Here is a 16,917-nt window from a genome sequence, read left to right on the forward strand (position 1 = left end):
TTAATTAAAGTGACTTCAAAGAAAAAATCTGAGAGACCGTTAAGTATTGTTCGTTGGAAAAAGTACAATAAAAACATAGGAAAAGAAATTCACATGGCTAAGATAATTTTAGTACACCATAGAAAAAAGTCAAGATTTCACCTTTAAACTGAAACTTTAAGCTTTATTCAGAATTAAATTTATATTTCAAAAATTACATAGATCTTATTTTTAACTTGTTTCAATAAATGATTACCATTAATGTTGTTAAAAAGTCCACAACCAACTTTTTTTTTTCTATAACTACTACTTAAGTAATTGTTAATGTTCACTGGCAATAACAAAACCTTCAATTTAAATTTAAGAATTTAACCTACAACTAAAGGACACAATGCAAATCTCTAAAAAATAGAGCACACATGACAAAGTGTTTTTGTACTGATGACACTGCATCTTTAGCTCAAGGGGCCCAAGTATATCTGAGGCTTATCAGTGATATGTTTATTTCATAAAAAGGGAGCTGAATGGGGTTATTGAGGACTAAATAAACCTCCCTTATTTTCTACTTTTCTTTACTATCTGAGCTGAGATTTTTGAATGTATAGATCATCGGAGACTTGATGGTCCACATTGATGGATCATTGCTGGGCTCCAGAGACTTGGTGTTTCAGCTGTAATATTGTCTTTTGTTAGGGAATCAATAAAACAGTTGTCTTGTATATGTACTTTCCATCCTCTATTCCTTAAAGTTATTGAGTTTTTACATATGAAAAAATATTTAAAAGGGCTCTTTTAGTTGTCTGTAGCTTTCAGGTTAGTAAGCAGTCTTGTGAGCTTCCGTATCAGGTATAACTTTAGCATATTCGTGGTCTCCTCACTGGTGCTGTCCTGTGGTTAGTAGCTGAGTTCTACTATTTTTCTTTGCAATAGTATATAACCCCCATAAAATTAGGGAGCATTAAGAAATCATTCATAGTGTGGATATATTTACATAGTTAATGTATAGTCTCTGTTTAGGAATACCATCCCAATAATTAATGTCATAGTTACTTTTCTATTGCTGTGATAGATACTTCAACTTATAAAAGAAAGGGTTTAACATGGTTTCCATCATTCCAGAAGTTAAAAGTCCATGGACATCGTGCCAGGAACATGTTAGCAGGCATGGGAGTGAAACAGTAGCTGAGAACTTATAACTAGATCTACAAGCAGGAAGCAGAGAGACAGTACTTCCTGGAAATGGCATTTGAGATGACATTTAAAACTTCTAATCCCATCCCCATTGATATGCCTACTCCAACAAGGCTCATTTTCTAATCCTGTGAAAACAGATTTACCTACTGGGAAAAAAAGATTTTAAATGTATCATCTTATGATAGCTATTCTCATTTAAAACACCACAGGATATGTCTAACACAAATGCTGCAAATGTTGATAATTATGTGTCTGTATCTATGTATCTATGAGCATACGTGACTGTGTGAATGTGTGTGTGTGTGTGTATGTGAACTCACATTCCAGATATTGAATCTAGGTTGCCACACATGTTAATTGTATGTGCTGCTACTGAGCTATGCTTCTTGACTCCCCATTGCTTACATTTTGTTATAGTCAGCATCATAGTTTTTCCCTGAGAACATATTGTTAATTTCTTACATTTTCATTAGTGTGTTCTTTTCATTGTTTTTTTTTAAATTGGATATTTTATTTATTTACATTTCAGATGTCATCCTCTTTCCCTATTTCCCATCCCTAGAACCCCTTGTCCCTAGAAACCCCCATCCCATCCACCCTCCTCCTTTATGTTTTTATATCTTTTAATTACATGCAAGTATTAAGGTCAGTTCCAGGTTGAGGGACTAGCCATACAATAGATGTAAATAGTCAAGGAACAAGGAAGGAAATAAACACAAAAAAATCAAAGAACAAGCCAGACAATAAACAAAGTTCTATGAACATTCCCATGATTACTGTTTCTAAGGGCTTATCAAGATGACCAAAATGTCTGAGCCTACTTCCCTGTCCTAGCCCAAAGTCATTTGCATTGCTGAAGCCTACTTCCTTGTTCTAGCCTAAAATTTAGATTCCTGTCTAAAATTACTTCTTTGTTCTAGCTTAATATTTAGATGACTGCTTGAAATTACTTTTTTTGTTCAAGCCTAATGTCTCATTCTTTTCAATACCTAAACTCAAGTCACCTGAATCCTAATTGGGTCATGGGTATGTTAACACCTCCAAATCCCTTTCTTTCCTTGGACTCTGCCATTACTCTGCACTCACCAGTAAGGATTTAGGGTTGATGTTTCTCAGGTCTACTATCACAGGATAAAGGAAACAAGCCAGAGAATATTTCTCGACTTGCCAAATTCTGGAGTTGGCATCATGTGAGTCTCTCTGTTGAGAAATCTTATTTGCTGGTGACCATTTAGTTAATATCTGTCATAAACTCATCCTAATAGACATACCGTGAAGCAAGTTTACTCTCTGTAAACTTCTACTTATTTCAAAATTAGCTATATGGAATATTATTTCTCCTTTTGTATGTAAAATTTTTGTATGTATGAATATATGGTATATATAAGTTTATATTGCTATACATATATATATATATATACACTTATATATGTATATATAAAACAGTTTATGTGTATGTACATTTGAATAGGTACAGAAAGCATATAAAATCAATACCATCATTGCAATATATATCTATGCATATATACCATATGCATTTTATATATTATATATGACATGGTTAATAGAAAACCTGTAACCCTTCTCAGATGATCTTCATGCAGGTTAGAATTTCTTTCTTAATCCTGCTTAGGTTGAAATGATCTTATTTCCTGTTACCTGTGTGGCCACAGTAGAGTCTTCTCACGGGAAGTAGACTTCTTAAACTTACTAGCTATATATTCAAAAAGGGCATTATTCTTTACCAGGAACCTTTTTATTTTCAACTTGAACAATAAGTCTATGAGTTGAGTGCTATTAGATCTTATGAATCTGACTCAGAGTGACATTTTATGTTCTTATTCAATTTTCATTTTGATGATTTCAGGATCTGGGTCAAAATTGTATTTTATTTTATGTACTTCCTTTTAAAGGAAGGTCTTTGAATCTTCTGTACACACATTCTAGCTTCTCAAGTTCCTGGAGTCTTTAGATGTCTTTTCTCATTTGTGAAAAACTTTTCATCTTTTTCTGCTCTCAATGTTTCCTATTTTTCTAATTTATGTAGGTTGCTGGACTACGAAATTCTTATTGCTCAAGGTCAAAGTCCTTGCCCCAGTCTACGGTTCACCTACAGTTACTACAATAACTCTACAAAGCATATTTAAAACTAAGATATTATATTCAGTGTGCATTATATTTAGCAATACACTGACAAGTAAAAAGTCCATAAATATTGCCTCTTTTAACTGTTGTATTTTATCAGACAGTTCCATTTCTGGGTACCCAAGTGTTGTTCATGAAGTCCAGGGGTTTCAGTTCCTTTCTCAAGCAGTGACCTACACAAATGGGTGATTTTTGTCTATCATGGACTCATGAGAGTCCTAAGAAAAGAAACTCCTTCATGTGTTGACCTTCTACTTGTATAGCTTTCACCTTAATTTATTTACATGGCAACATTTAGCTTCCTGGGTGACAAGGAAGTTCAAACTCCACTGGAGAAATACTAGCATTAAGAAAAATGGTTACATTATCTACTACTATATGGGAACTATCTGTGACTGTATTTGGTCAATCTCTGATAAATATCATTGTGAATCCCTCTTGATATTCACTCTTGCCCCTGTTGATAATGAGTTTTATCATTGCCTGTAAGCTGTTGTGTTGCTTTCCGTTTTTCTCCTCATAACTGTACACCATTTCTCTATTCTTTTACAAATGAAGGGCAGGAGAAGGAGTGCTGCTCAGGGCAAGGCTGAAACACTTATTATCTAAGACTGGAGGTTTAAGAATCTGGTGGCTGTCACATGTTAGTGCTTAGGTGGGGCTGCTGATGGTCAAAATCAATGAAGAACATCCAGTAGGATACTACAAGGAGGCTGATGATCAAACTTGTTTTCCTGTATGGACATCATTTAGCTTGTCCTCTGGGAAGTCTTTTTCAGCTACAACTATTTGGTAACAAGCCTAGAATGTCTTCTTTGAGGCATTGTTGATTATTGGTAGATTGGTAGGTTTTGTGTTGGTTTGGTTGTTTTGTGGAGAAATTTATAATTTACCTCCTATACCCTTAGTTAAAAGACAAGAGGCTCTATTGCATCCAGATACTGTCTGGCTTAATGGAGCAACTAAGAAATACCTAATAACATGGATCTCTCACCAGAATAACATTAGTAATCATGTCTCTGTCCATTTCAAGTGGCTCTTAGTTTTCAAAGCTAAGGACTCTCTTTTGGATACTAGTATCTCATAGGCAGTTTAGAGGTAGAAGCAGCAGCAAGTCTGATTTGTCAGATCCCGCTATGCAGAGTTTGCACTTTGTCTTTTGATACTTAATATAAGGAGATGACCAACAGCTTGGAGGTGAGCTGAGCTTCTTACTTCAGAAATATGATATTTTGTTAGTTCAATAAAGTTACTTAATGAATAATAACTTTAATATCTACATGTGGAATAAGGACAATTATAGAAAATTTAAACTTCTGTTTTCATAACTTTCTCATTAGGAAAAATGTTATTATTTTAATTGTATTATTTCAATATGAAAACAAAAAATTAAATACCTAGTTATTGCAGCAGCCCATAATTGTATTTTCCTTAGCTTTTAGCATTTGCTAGATTGGTTTGTTGGCTTTAGTAGAAACATACTCTATATTACATAGATGAATTATATGTAATATCTAGATAATTTTATGAGTAAGATCAAATGGCAAGTGGTATAAATGTGAACTGCCTATTTGTCAATAGCATACTGAATGCTTTTATATGCATTAATATTATGCTGGTGTGCCGATTTAATTGTTATAGATTCCCACTAATAAAAAAAACGCATCTATTTTCTAAACACAACAGCTATCATAAACTATATTTGAATTTTTTCAGAATATTTTTAGTCAGGCTTTTTAATTTATGTATTTATTTGCTGAAAACTCTAAGCAAATTTAACAATTATGGTAATGTAAAATATACACACTATATTATGCAATGGAGATATTTGGGTATAATTGTAAATAAATATATAATTAATGCAAAATGTTAAATACATTATAAAAACTTTTATTAAGGAAAAGAGATGGTATTGGATCTGTAGACTCAAAATTCACAGAAAAAAAAAGTAAGTTTATTTGTGTATCTGGGAATTGGAAGTTTACTGTGAGTTCGACAGGCATTTGGTAAAAAATGAGACTTTTGTTAGAAAGCCATTTGATACAAATAATGGCTGTCACTATTATCAAATGACTTTAGATAAAGTAAACGCATACTCGTCTGAAGTTGACATGTCAATAGTGTATTCAGAGTTTTATTGGACAAGGGCAGCAGTGTGCTTATTCAAAATATCAAAAGAGGTAATTACCAAGAATACCAGAAAATGAGTGCAGATTCTTTCTTGGCTAGACATTGATAGCAGTCTGATCACAGAAAGCCATCTTGTTGTACGTGCTTTGTTTTCCTTCTTCCATAATAAGACAAAGGATAAGAGAGCATCAGAAGGTACTTTGGAAACCCCAGAGAAATTGGGTTAAGTTGAATTAAAAAAATAACTTCTCAGTTGCCTGTTTTTAAATCACATCTCTACGAAGGAAAACTTCTGCATAAACAAGCTGCATATGTACACATATACAAGTTTTCCGTTGAATAGGTGAGAAAAAGAGTGATAAACATAAGAGCTGGTGAACCTCATTCAGTGAAATTTATCTCTCAGACTGATAATTCTGAGCTTTAGAAGGAATAAAGTCCTGATAAGACTGTCACAACTCAGAACTGTAGTATGTCCAAATGTGTTTACACACACAATTCTACAGAAAGTCATAGCTTAACTGATTTTGTTTGCTGGAGAGAATTGTTTTTCCTGGGGATCACATGGCTGTTGAGAGCTGTGCCTTACTGGTGCTGCCCACGGCAAGATAAAGTATCATACAGTGTATACTGTGAGTCCGTAACAAAGATCAAAGTTTTAATCACACAGTATATGATGTTTCACAGCATTCGGAATCTGGAAAAATATCATGACACTTATAAAAAGGCTTGTAGTGGCATTTGGGATCCAAAGTTCTTGTCCCCAAACAAAGGAGCAATATTTCTTTTCCTATAACTGCTACTCTGCCCATTGATTACAGACTGGGACTTTTGGACGTATAATGTGGTTCAGTATAGTCTTTTGTATACACACTATATTTCAATGTTAAGTGTGGTTAAAAGTATGACATTTATAATATTTGCGATTTTGGATATATTTCAAGTGGTATATTTTCACTCTGGTACACACGGTTTCAATAACTCTTTATCCTTTAAACTTCAAATTCTATATCTAGTGAAGAACTTTTCACCTTACCAGCCCCTGATAACCCCTTGTTTCTATTAATTTTACTACATATTTCATATAAATCAAATCACACCAGAAATGCTCTTCTGTAACTGGTTAATTCCACTTAGGATGATATCTTTAAAGTTTAAATATGGCAGTCATAGCACGCTACATATTTATTTTGTTCATTCATATATGTAGGTTCACAATTGTTTGTGTACAAGTTAAAACTTGTATATGTGCACTTGTTTGTGAAAATACATGAACACTGATTTGCAAGTGAACTTGGAGGTCAAAGCTATCAATGGGTGTTCTCATATTCTTTCCAGCTTATTTTTTCAACTAGATTTTCTAACAACTTGAAATACCCAACAAAGGGGAGCGAGAACCTGTAGAGATTATATCCAGAGGTTAGGCACAGCACCCTGGTTGAGGGATGGGGCAACCCACCTATCTCAAAAATATTAACCCAGAATTGCTCCTGTTTAAAGGAAATATAGGGACAAAGAGTCTGAAACAGACTGAAGCGGAGACTGAAGGAAAGGCCATTCAGATACTGGCTTGCCTAGGGATCCAACCCATGTGCAGACACCAAACCCAGACACTATTGCTGATGCCAAGAAGTACTTGTTGACAGAAGCCTGATATAGCTGTCCCCTGAGAGGCTCTGTAGAGCCTGACTAATATAGATGTAGATGCTTGCAGCCAATCATAGGACTGAGCAGGGGAACCCCAATGGAAGAGTTAGGGGAAGGACTGAAGGAGCTGAAGGAGTTTACAACCCTAGAGGAACAACAACAATAAAAACCAACCAGACCCCCCCAGAGCTCCCAGGGACTAAACCACCAACCAAAGAATACACACGCGGAGGGGGCGTGGCTTCAGCTGCATATGTAGCAAAGGATAGCCTAGTCAGGCATCAGTGGGAGGGGCGGTCTTTGGTTCTGTGAAGGCTTGATGCCCCAGCATAGGGGAATGCTAGGGTGGTGAGGCAGAAGTGGTTGGGTCGTTGGGGAGAACACTCCCACAAAAGCAGGAGGAGCAGGGATGAGATAGGGGATTCGGGGGGCGGACTGGGAAAGGGGATAACATTTGAAATGTAAACAAATAAAACAACTAATATAAAAATTTCAAAGAAAGGAAGACCAAGGTATTCTCCTGTCTTCACATCACCAGTGCTGGTATTGCATGTGTATCCCAGGACACACAGCCTAAGTGTTGGGGATTAAACTTAAGTATTCTTGCTTGCACACCAATCATCTTACTGGCATAGATATTTTCCCATCTCTGATTTATTTCTGTCCTGAGAGTTAATATTATTCCATTTTATATACACACTGCCCTGGTTTGTCCGTTCCCATGTTTACATGCAATTAGCGGTGTCTTAATTCGTAAGAACTATTGTTGTCATCATTATGGTTATGCAAAAATACCAAGATTCTACTCTCACTTATTTATACAAGAGACTCACAAGTAGAATTATGTATCATGTGGTGCTTTTATTTTCCCTTATTTTTTACTTTTAAAAGTCACTTCTATTTATGTGAATGTATGTACTAGGAAGACATGGTACCCCCACCTCTGTGTGTGTGTGAGTGTGTGTGTGAGTGTGTGTGTGTGTGTGTGTGTGTGTGTGTGTGTGTGTGTGTGTGTTGGAGTGTACTAAAGGACAAGTTGCAGAGGTCAGTTCTCTTCTTATCTTCTTACAGCACATGGGTTCCAAGGTAAAACCTAGCTTTAGTGACCAGTGTCTTTACATACTGAGCCTCATTTTAGATTTTAGTAAGGAACTACCATATTGTTTATCATAGTTTATCATATCATAGGATTGCTTTGCATTCCCACCAACAATGCTGCAGATACCAATTGCTTATTCATTCACATGCACATTAAAACATTTTTTTTAATGTGCTAGCAGACCTGCTAATGCATTTGGAGTTATCCCTCCCTGAGGCTTTAATTCACATTTTTCTAAAGATTGGTGACATTCTTTCCTATATTTATTGGCCACTTCCCTATCATTAATAGAATTGGTTCTATTTAACTACTCTGTCTGTGTTTTTTATTTTACTTATTACTATTTATTATTTTTTTTTTGCAATCCAGTTGTTATCTCGCTCCATGTCTGCCCTCTCACAGTTCCATACCCCATTCCTTCACTCCCCTCTCTGCAAGAGAATGTTCAACCACCACTCTCTGCCAGACCTTCCCACTTCCTGGAGCATCATGTCTCTCTCCAGGGTTAGGAACTTCTCCTCCAACTGAGGCCAGACTCGGCAGTCACCTGCTGTATACATGTGTCAGGGCCTCAGACCAGCACCAGCTGGTGTATGCTTCCAACCAGTGTCTGAGAGATCTCAGGGACCTGAGTTAGCTGGGACTACTGGTCCTCCTAAAGGGTCACCCTCTTCTGCAGCTTCTTCCAACCTTTCTTTAATTCAATCACAGGGGTCCCCAACTTCTACCTGTGTTTTAAACAGACAAGGTGAAGATTGTTTAGTAAAATCATCATTTTTTTTAAAAAACTTACTACAATGATTCATTGAATGAATCCCCTTTTACAAATAAGGAAACAAAGTTTCAATAACTTTTATCAAACTGTTCAGGACTGGCAATATTTAAGCCTACTCTTCAAAACTCATTCCGGTTTTCTATTTAGTATTAATTTAGAATTTTAAATAAGTCACAACAGATAGATGATACTTTTGTTATTGTTTTGTCTTTTGAATGTTTTCTTGTCAGCTTAGTTGATATGTGGAAAATAATTAGAAATTTTCTACAGATTTTCAAGTGTTTTAGATAAAGAGAGAGTGATAGCATTGTTAGTTGATCAGTTTATCTTGGCATAGGGAAAAGACTCCACCTTGCTTGTCATTCATTCATCTTATAAAAGCTTATAACTCTATGTTACATACTAATCAAACCGGTGTTTATTCCCATAGAGTCACAGTACTTGAGAATGGCATATACCACCGGCATTTTGTTAGTGAATTTCTGCAATTATAGTGCAGTTCGGAATATTTGAGATGGCAAGAATGTCAGTAAAATTAAAACACAGTGCACCAGCATGTATTCTTGTGGCGGATGCTGTTTCTCTTTATTCTCCTTGGAAATTGTTAGGCAGTTATAACATTACTCAACTTACAAATAATAAAGCTATAGCCTTATTTAATGGTTTTATTTAGCCTCCAGAATATTTTAAATGCTGGTACAGATGGAAAAGATAAAGTAGTTATTTGCCTCATTTAAATGCTAGTAATCTACAAATTATTATCATATATAATCATCACATATATTTTAATTTGAATATATTCAGTGTTGGATCGGGGGGATTTGGATAAACCTAACAGATTTGGATAAATCTCTGTCCATAGTGGATCATTTAGTTTTCTGTTTTCTTTGATTAATGGCGTTTAGTGAGAAAATGGTATTAGCATTAGCGGTTAAATGAATGAATTACAAAGTTGATTTGACAGGTGATTGCAATACAAGTATGTGGTCTGCTTTGGATCATCAGCACATGCAATAAAATGTCAGAGCAGCAAACACATGTATTAGTAATTCTCAGGAAGATTCCTGGAGTTTACATGGTAGCCAGCATAGCCAAACTAGGAAGCTCTAGGTCTAGTGAGAGACTGTGTCCCAAAACTAAGATGGAACACAATAAAGCAAGATACATGATGTTGTCCTCCTTCCTCCAAATTCACATATGTCTCTATGCCAACATGCAACTTACACACAGGCACTAGATATAAGTGAAACAAACAAACCAAATATATATGTGTGTGTGTGTGTGTATATATATATATATATATATATATATATATATATTTGCTTACAATTGTATACTTTTAATAATTTTGATGGTATAGTGAAATGGATTAATCCCCCATCCCCACATAGAAGAAAGGGACAACTGAAGCTTTCATCTTCTGACTTCTACATGTGTGCTATGGCAAGTAGGTCCACATACACAATATATGCACACAAAATAAATAAATTGTGGTAAAAATAATTTTTTGTCTCTCTATATTGTTAATATTAGCCTTATCTGGAATTTTTCAGACAGTGTGTATGTTAGTTGTGGAGCATTCTCTATTTTGGAATGGTGTAGTAAAGGAACAAAATTAAATATCCACTGGACATAAGAAAACTCAAGAACAAAGTAACATAGAAATGTTCCCTTATTTTATTCTAACTGAAATGAAGAAATGCTGAACTCATCCAATGCTTCATGAAAGAAATGAAAACATGGATATTTTCTAATAAAATTACAATAGAGCTTATGAAAAATTTAAACATATATGGTAAATGTTCCAAATATTTTTGTAAGATTTTGAGCCTTAGTAAAGGGGAAAAAAATCTCAACTTACAGAACAAACAGAAACATGCACACACACACAAGCACACACACAAACACACAAACACTTGCACAAATACATAGGAACTTAAATGGACTGTATTAACATTATTGTCTCCAGATATATAAAACATTCCTAGATATTGTCTTCTTGTGCATGAAAAAATACTAGATACAGCTCCTAAATATGGTAATTTGGTAGTTCCTTTGGTAATCATAGTTAACATTTATTTTTTTACCAGACCCTTTGTAACTTTCAAAATATTTACCCAGAGTCTGTCTGCAGGACACTTAGAAGAAATAAGTGCTCACTGAAAACCTAGCATCGGCCGAGCAATCCGTTTTAGAAGATAGAATATTTATGGGCCTTTCATGACTTATAATATAATATGAAATTATGTGCAACCTCCTCATCTCCCAGGGAAGCTGTCGGAGGTGCCCTTGGCTACATCTGATGTTCTCAAATATCCCTGAGGCAGTGAGCTTCATCTAAAATGAACAGTCTCTGGGGCAGAATTTTTCTAGAACATTGTAGCAACAGCATTAACCTGGAGTCACCTGAGAACTTTTTCTTTGACATGAACGATAATTTCTTGCACCTGAAATGTTGTGTGCCTTATAATTTTAAAGAATTACTATGCTAAATGAATTGATGTGTGATGAAGTCATATTGCACATTGGTAACTAGGAAAGGGCTACTTTGAAATCTATGGAATTTAAATCCCACGCCAGACTTTTCTACAGATCAACTCATTTAGCAGCATTCTCTTTGAATTTGTTTTGATTCATTTTGTTTTCACTAAGTTTGTTAAAATCTGTGTCTCAATGTAACTCTCATTTAACCCATTTATTCTGGATTAGAAGTTTTTTGTTTTGTTTTTTTTTTCTTTAAGGTTTCCTGCATTTCAAAGTAAAAACATGATGATATTCCCAATGGGGATGGGCCTGTTTATTGTAGATAACAAATACATAGAAACCATAGAAGGATCTGCATTGTCTTTCAAGAAGGAAACATATCTGGAAAAAAGACTTCTTTCTAAATGTACACAGGCACCAAGTTTTTAATATAATTGAGGACCACCAGTGGTCATTGAATGAGCTTTGAAATCTAATTTCGGAGCTGCTTATTTTTCTGGCTAGCTGAATGCCACCTAGCTTCTGTTGCCAAGAGCTTCCTGTTTATTCTTGGAGGGAGTTACTCTTTATTTCCTTCTGTTGCTGGCTCCTATGAGTGGATTCTGCAGAGTAATAGGGGCAGCTTGGCATCAAGCCCAAGGGAAACAAAAGCAGGCTGGTGTTAGCCTTCTGTGTATTTGCTATCCAAGGTACCAAGACCAACCAGTACAGTAGAGCTTGAAGACCTCACCCAGGACTCAGGTAAAATTTCTTGGAAAGCTCCTACATTCAACTACCTAGCAGGGATCAAGGCTCAGCTAACAGCAGGACTTCACTCCTCATGGCTCTGCTTATGTGTTGATGAATGGACTTCAGGTTCCTCTAGAATCTCACTGTGGACTCCAAAATTAATTGTGTGTGTGTGTGTGTGTGTGTGTGTGTGTGTGTGTGTGTATCACACACAAATGTGAAGGTTTTGCATGACTTGTAGGACATATGATTAAAACATCTTTAGTTCTTTTGTTCTTGAGGCTGGAGTAGGTAGTGATATTTCTGATTTACATCTGATGAGTAATGCACCTTGTGTTTGATTTCTATGTATAATGACCACCCCCCAATTTGGATGAAACTATACATGTAAGAAACTTTCATTTTGATAGCATGACAAAATCCAAGAGTTAATTTTTTAAAAAATAGGAATGCAGCCATACTGATACTTGCCTGTAGCTAATCAATCAAAGTTCTACTTAAGATTGATGATAATATGAGCATAAGTTATATATTCATGAGAGATATTTTTATTTTAATCATTTGTTTTTCATTTTCTGTTGATTGGCATGGGTAAATTATAAATGTTAACAGGACTCACTGTACTATTCCATATCATACACTAATAGAAAAAAACCCTCAAACTATATTTAAGAATGATTAAATCACAGGACACCAAAGTAATCTCTCATTAAATCTAATAATTCAAAAATTATCATTATGCAAATTTAAAGTAACATTTCTCCAAGCTTATATAATACTTAAGTGCATTTTAATCTTAAATTTAAATTGTTAAGAAAACTATTTATTTTTCACAAACTTCTGTTTTTGTTTGAAACTCATTTTTTTTTTTTTTTTTTGGTAAAGACAAATAAATTGCCGACATAATCCTTATACATTCACAAATTAAAACAATCAGTGAATTCACAGAAATAAAAGTCTTTCCCATATACATTTAGTGTTATACATAGATGCTTATTTCTGAATTTTGAGCCCTGTTATATTTACTCTGTGGTTTCTCTGTAAAGCTATCATTCAATTGTATGTATTTATTTCTCTAATTACTGCATTATTTTGGACTATATGAATCCAAAGTTTAAGAATGATATAATCTATATTTTATACTATAATCACTAATATAACATTTAGATTATTTAGTTCACCACAGTGATCATTTAAAACTATGAGACATGAATCTCACACCATAATAATTTTCATTATCTAAATGTTGGGCAACTACTTTCTTCAATCTCTTGAAATCATAGGAAATTTTCTCTAGAATGTATAGTAACTCTTGTCCTCTTCCCAGTGTTTCATTGCTGAGGAAAGCGCTTAGAATTCAAGGTGTCTCTGATATGCTTTCAAGTCCCTGCCTTGTCCCTCTTCCGTGGGTCAGACTCTCATTATCTGTCATGAGGTGGACCTCACTGATGAGATTTTGTTTTCAGGCTTTTCTCTGCTTACACGCATACACCATTATTTTTATTCCCTCTTCAAAATCTTCAGCCCATTCTTAACTTTATCATGGATTAGGACCTCATGTAACAGTAACTATTGTTGCTTCTTGTAAACGTGTAAATAGGATCACCTTTGGTGGGAAAGAGTGTAATATCCATGTAACAGTCTAGTCACGTGGACAGCCATAGTAGAGGGAGAACATATGATTCCCACTTCCTTTGTAGTTAAGGTAATATGTGAGAATATTGTAGCACACACTCAAAGGAAGGCTTTATCAGAAATAATCTGAAATGAGACAAAGAAAAAGAGCTTTTCTTAGTGTTCAGAATGGAGGAGGATCATGTCTATGGTTGTTATACTGCTCTATAACACGCACAGGACAAATGAAATTCCCATTCGCAGACTCTAGGCTTACCCAGTAAGCTTCTGTTTTTAATGCAGCTGAGTCCTGGGAAGAAAATCTCTCATCACTTTAACATATGTTTTCTGCTGTCAGAATCAAGGCTCTCTGAGGCTTTAGGGCTAAAGTCCAGATCCTGTTTGGTGATGAATTCATCAAAGAGATAACACAGTAGGAGCCTTTCGGGTGTGCCAGAATCTCTCCCTTGTGACAGGCAGATCTCAGTAGAAGCACCAAGAAAACTCTCAATGTCCCATCCTCCAGTCCAAAATCCCTTCTTTACCAACTTCCTGCTGGGCAGTAGGTCCTTTTTCATCTGCATTTTCTCTTTTGTGCATTCTTGCATCAATCACACTGAGTTGTCATCATTTTTAATGGTATCCTCTCTGCCTTTCTTTCTGTATGCCTGGCTTCTAATGAGCTGTCTGTCTGTAATAGAAAGTGTTTGGCTTGTTACTCATATGTTTCCAAACATTTCTCATGGCTCCATTTATAGTCTACAGCCAAAGTCAGCCCTTTTTCCACGCACCACGGTGACACTTTGTGAGAGGCAGAGTTAGTGTAACACTCCAGGTTTCTAAGAGGTCTGTGTCTTGCATCTTAGGCTTCCAGATTGATATATTGATGAAGGGCTAGGGTCCTAACTGGTTTGTGTATAAGAGCCTAAGCTGAATGTAAAGTCCAGGCTAATGCTTTTAGTTAATAACAGAGCAGTTTTACTTGTTTTCCTTAAATTTATCTTGTGTACTACGTTTGTGGAATATATATCCCCTCAAAGATTTCTAAATAATCTCTCAACAGCTATCTTATTATTATGCTTAAACTTCCATTTACTTCATAATTCTGTTACTTTTCTGTCATTGACTTTGAACTCTATTTAAAAGTGAAAGGATATTAGCAAAGATAGACCATGTCATATGTGACACGATTTTGCTCTTCCAAGCAGCCAACTCCTGAGCTATAATTACCCTGAAAATGTCAACAGTCAGCTGCTAGTGTTTCTGCCATAAGCCGCCCCAGCCCTCAGCTGCCCCAAGGCAAACGTCAGACACTGAGGAAATCATCATAACCACCTCTTTTTCTACATTCAAACATGTAAAAGCTGAGAGTCCTATCTAGTTAAAAAGAAACTCCAATGAACTGCAAAGATCAAATGACTAATTACTCCTCTGTAGGTTACCTTTGAGGAAATCATTTATAGACTTCTCCTGAATGTAGAAAAAATTAAATTTAAATTAAACTGCATGCCCAATTTTACAATAAATGACAATTATTTTTGAATAATTATACTGACAATTATTTTTAAAATGCCAATTGAAAAAACACAAATAGTATCCAATATATTACATAAACGTGAGATTACTGGAAGTGAATTAAGGAAATTACATTGTTTTGAATTTTTCTTTATAATATATAAAGCACCAATAACAACATTAGAAACAATGATAATAAAACCATCTCCGATTTGTGAATTTTCCTCCTCTACCTTGTTATTCTCTTAATATTATCTAAAACAATATCCTAGAAGAAATCTTGGGCTAGTTTAATAGAACTTGCAGCTGTATAAATACATTCCAGAGATAAGTGCTTAGTGAGCACACATGAAAGTCAACCACTTGTTTCAACTGATTGATTGTTGTTATAGTATTTAGTGTTATAGTAAAATATGCTAATTCATTACATTAAAATCTCAAAATATTTAAGTCATGCAATGGTGTTCTAATATAAATCCAAAAGATGAAAACCTATCTATCTTAAGAATTTTAGTTTTATATCATTACTTTATCAATATAAACATATAATATTACCATATAATATTTAAACTTAATATTTACATTTAAATTATTTAAATGAAGTTCTCTTTTGTTAAACTTCTAAAATTTGAAATTGAAACGTATTTGCATTTATGATCACAGAATCTAACACTAATAATTAAAGGGGATGAATTTGTTTTTGTTAAAACTGATGTGTGTTTCTACTAGAGTTAATTGTAGGAAACAGTAATTTATGTTTGCTTTATTATATTTAAGTAAATGTTTCTGGCAATAGTTGCTGTGCTTCAAACAACAACTACATTTTATTGTTTAATATTAAGTAGAATCTGATATTAGTAAAAGACAAAAGGACACAACACAATAAAAAATTTTTTCTTAGATACTTAACATTTAATGTTTAATGGGAACACTAACTCTTTAATGGAAAGTTGCATTTTATGTATTACTTAGAATATTTCGGTTAACATTAATACTTATGAAGCAAGTTAAATAAACAACCCCATTCCAAGTGGAAGCAATACAAAATAAATAAAAACATGTGAACGAATGACATTTTCATGTGACACTATGAATCCATATAGTCTACAGTCATATCCATATTGGACTGCAAGTCAAGAATTGCATTTGTTTCTGCACAATAACAAGGAAATCATGAGATATAAACCAATCAATATTATTCTGTGAATAATAAGGAAATTTTTATTTGTGGCTATGTTTATTTTACAAAGTCTATAAAAAAATTTATTTCCAAACAAGGAATTGAGACCCATAGGACCAACTTTCAGTGAGTGACTGACATGAGAGGGCTATGCAGAACCTCTGTAAGGAGGAACCATGGTCCTTAACTAGAGTGTCACAATGACTGTATTCAGAAACCTCAAAATGCTCAGAGATAGACCATAGTCCAGAATTTTTATTATAAGCAATTTCAATAGCTAAATCACCCTTTCCAAGATAGTTCTTAAATTCATACGAGTATAGCAACTTTTACATCTTATATTTTGCCACGTGTTCTGAACAAATCCGAAAGTCACAGTCATTTCCTCGAATACTCTGCCCTTGTAAGGTTTGAAGGGCCCATTGA

General features: G+C 34.7%; 1 protein-coding gene across 3 annotated transcripts in view; it reads left to right on the forward strand.

The window, feature by feature from the left end:
- Positions 1–16,917, forward strand: part of Spock3 (SPARC (osteonectin), cwcv and kazal like domains proteoglycan 3) — a 348,872-nt gene that overhangs the window by 4,392 nt on the left and 327,563 nt on the right. The gene's annotated exons all lie outside the window — the stretch shown is intronic.

The sequence above is a fragment of the Arvicanthis niloticus genome, chromosome 16, assembly GCF_011762505.2.
Source record: "Arvicanthis niloticus isolate mArvNil1 chromosome 16, mArvNil1.pat.X, whole genome shotgun sequence".
In the NCBI taxonomy this organism is placed as follows: domain Eukaryota; kingdom Metazoa; phylum Chordata; class Mammalia; order Rodentia; family Muridae; genus Arvicanthis; species Arvicanthis niloticus.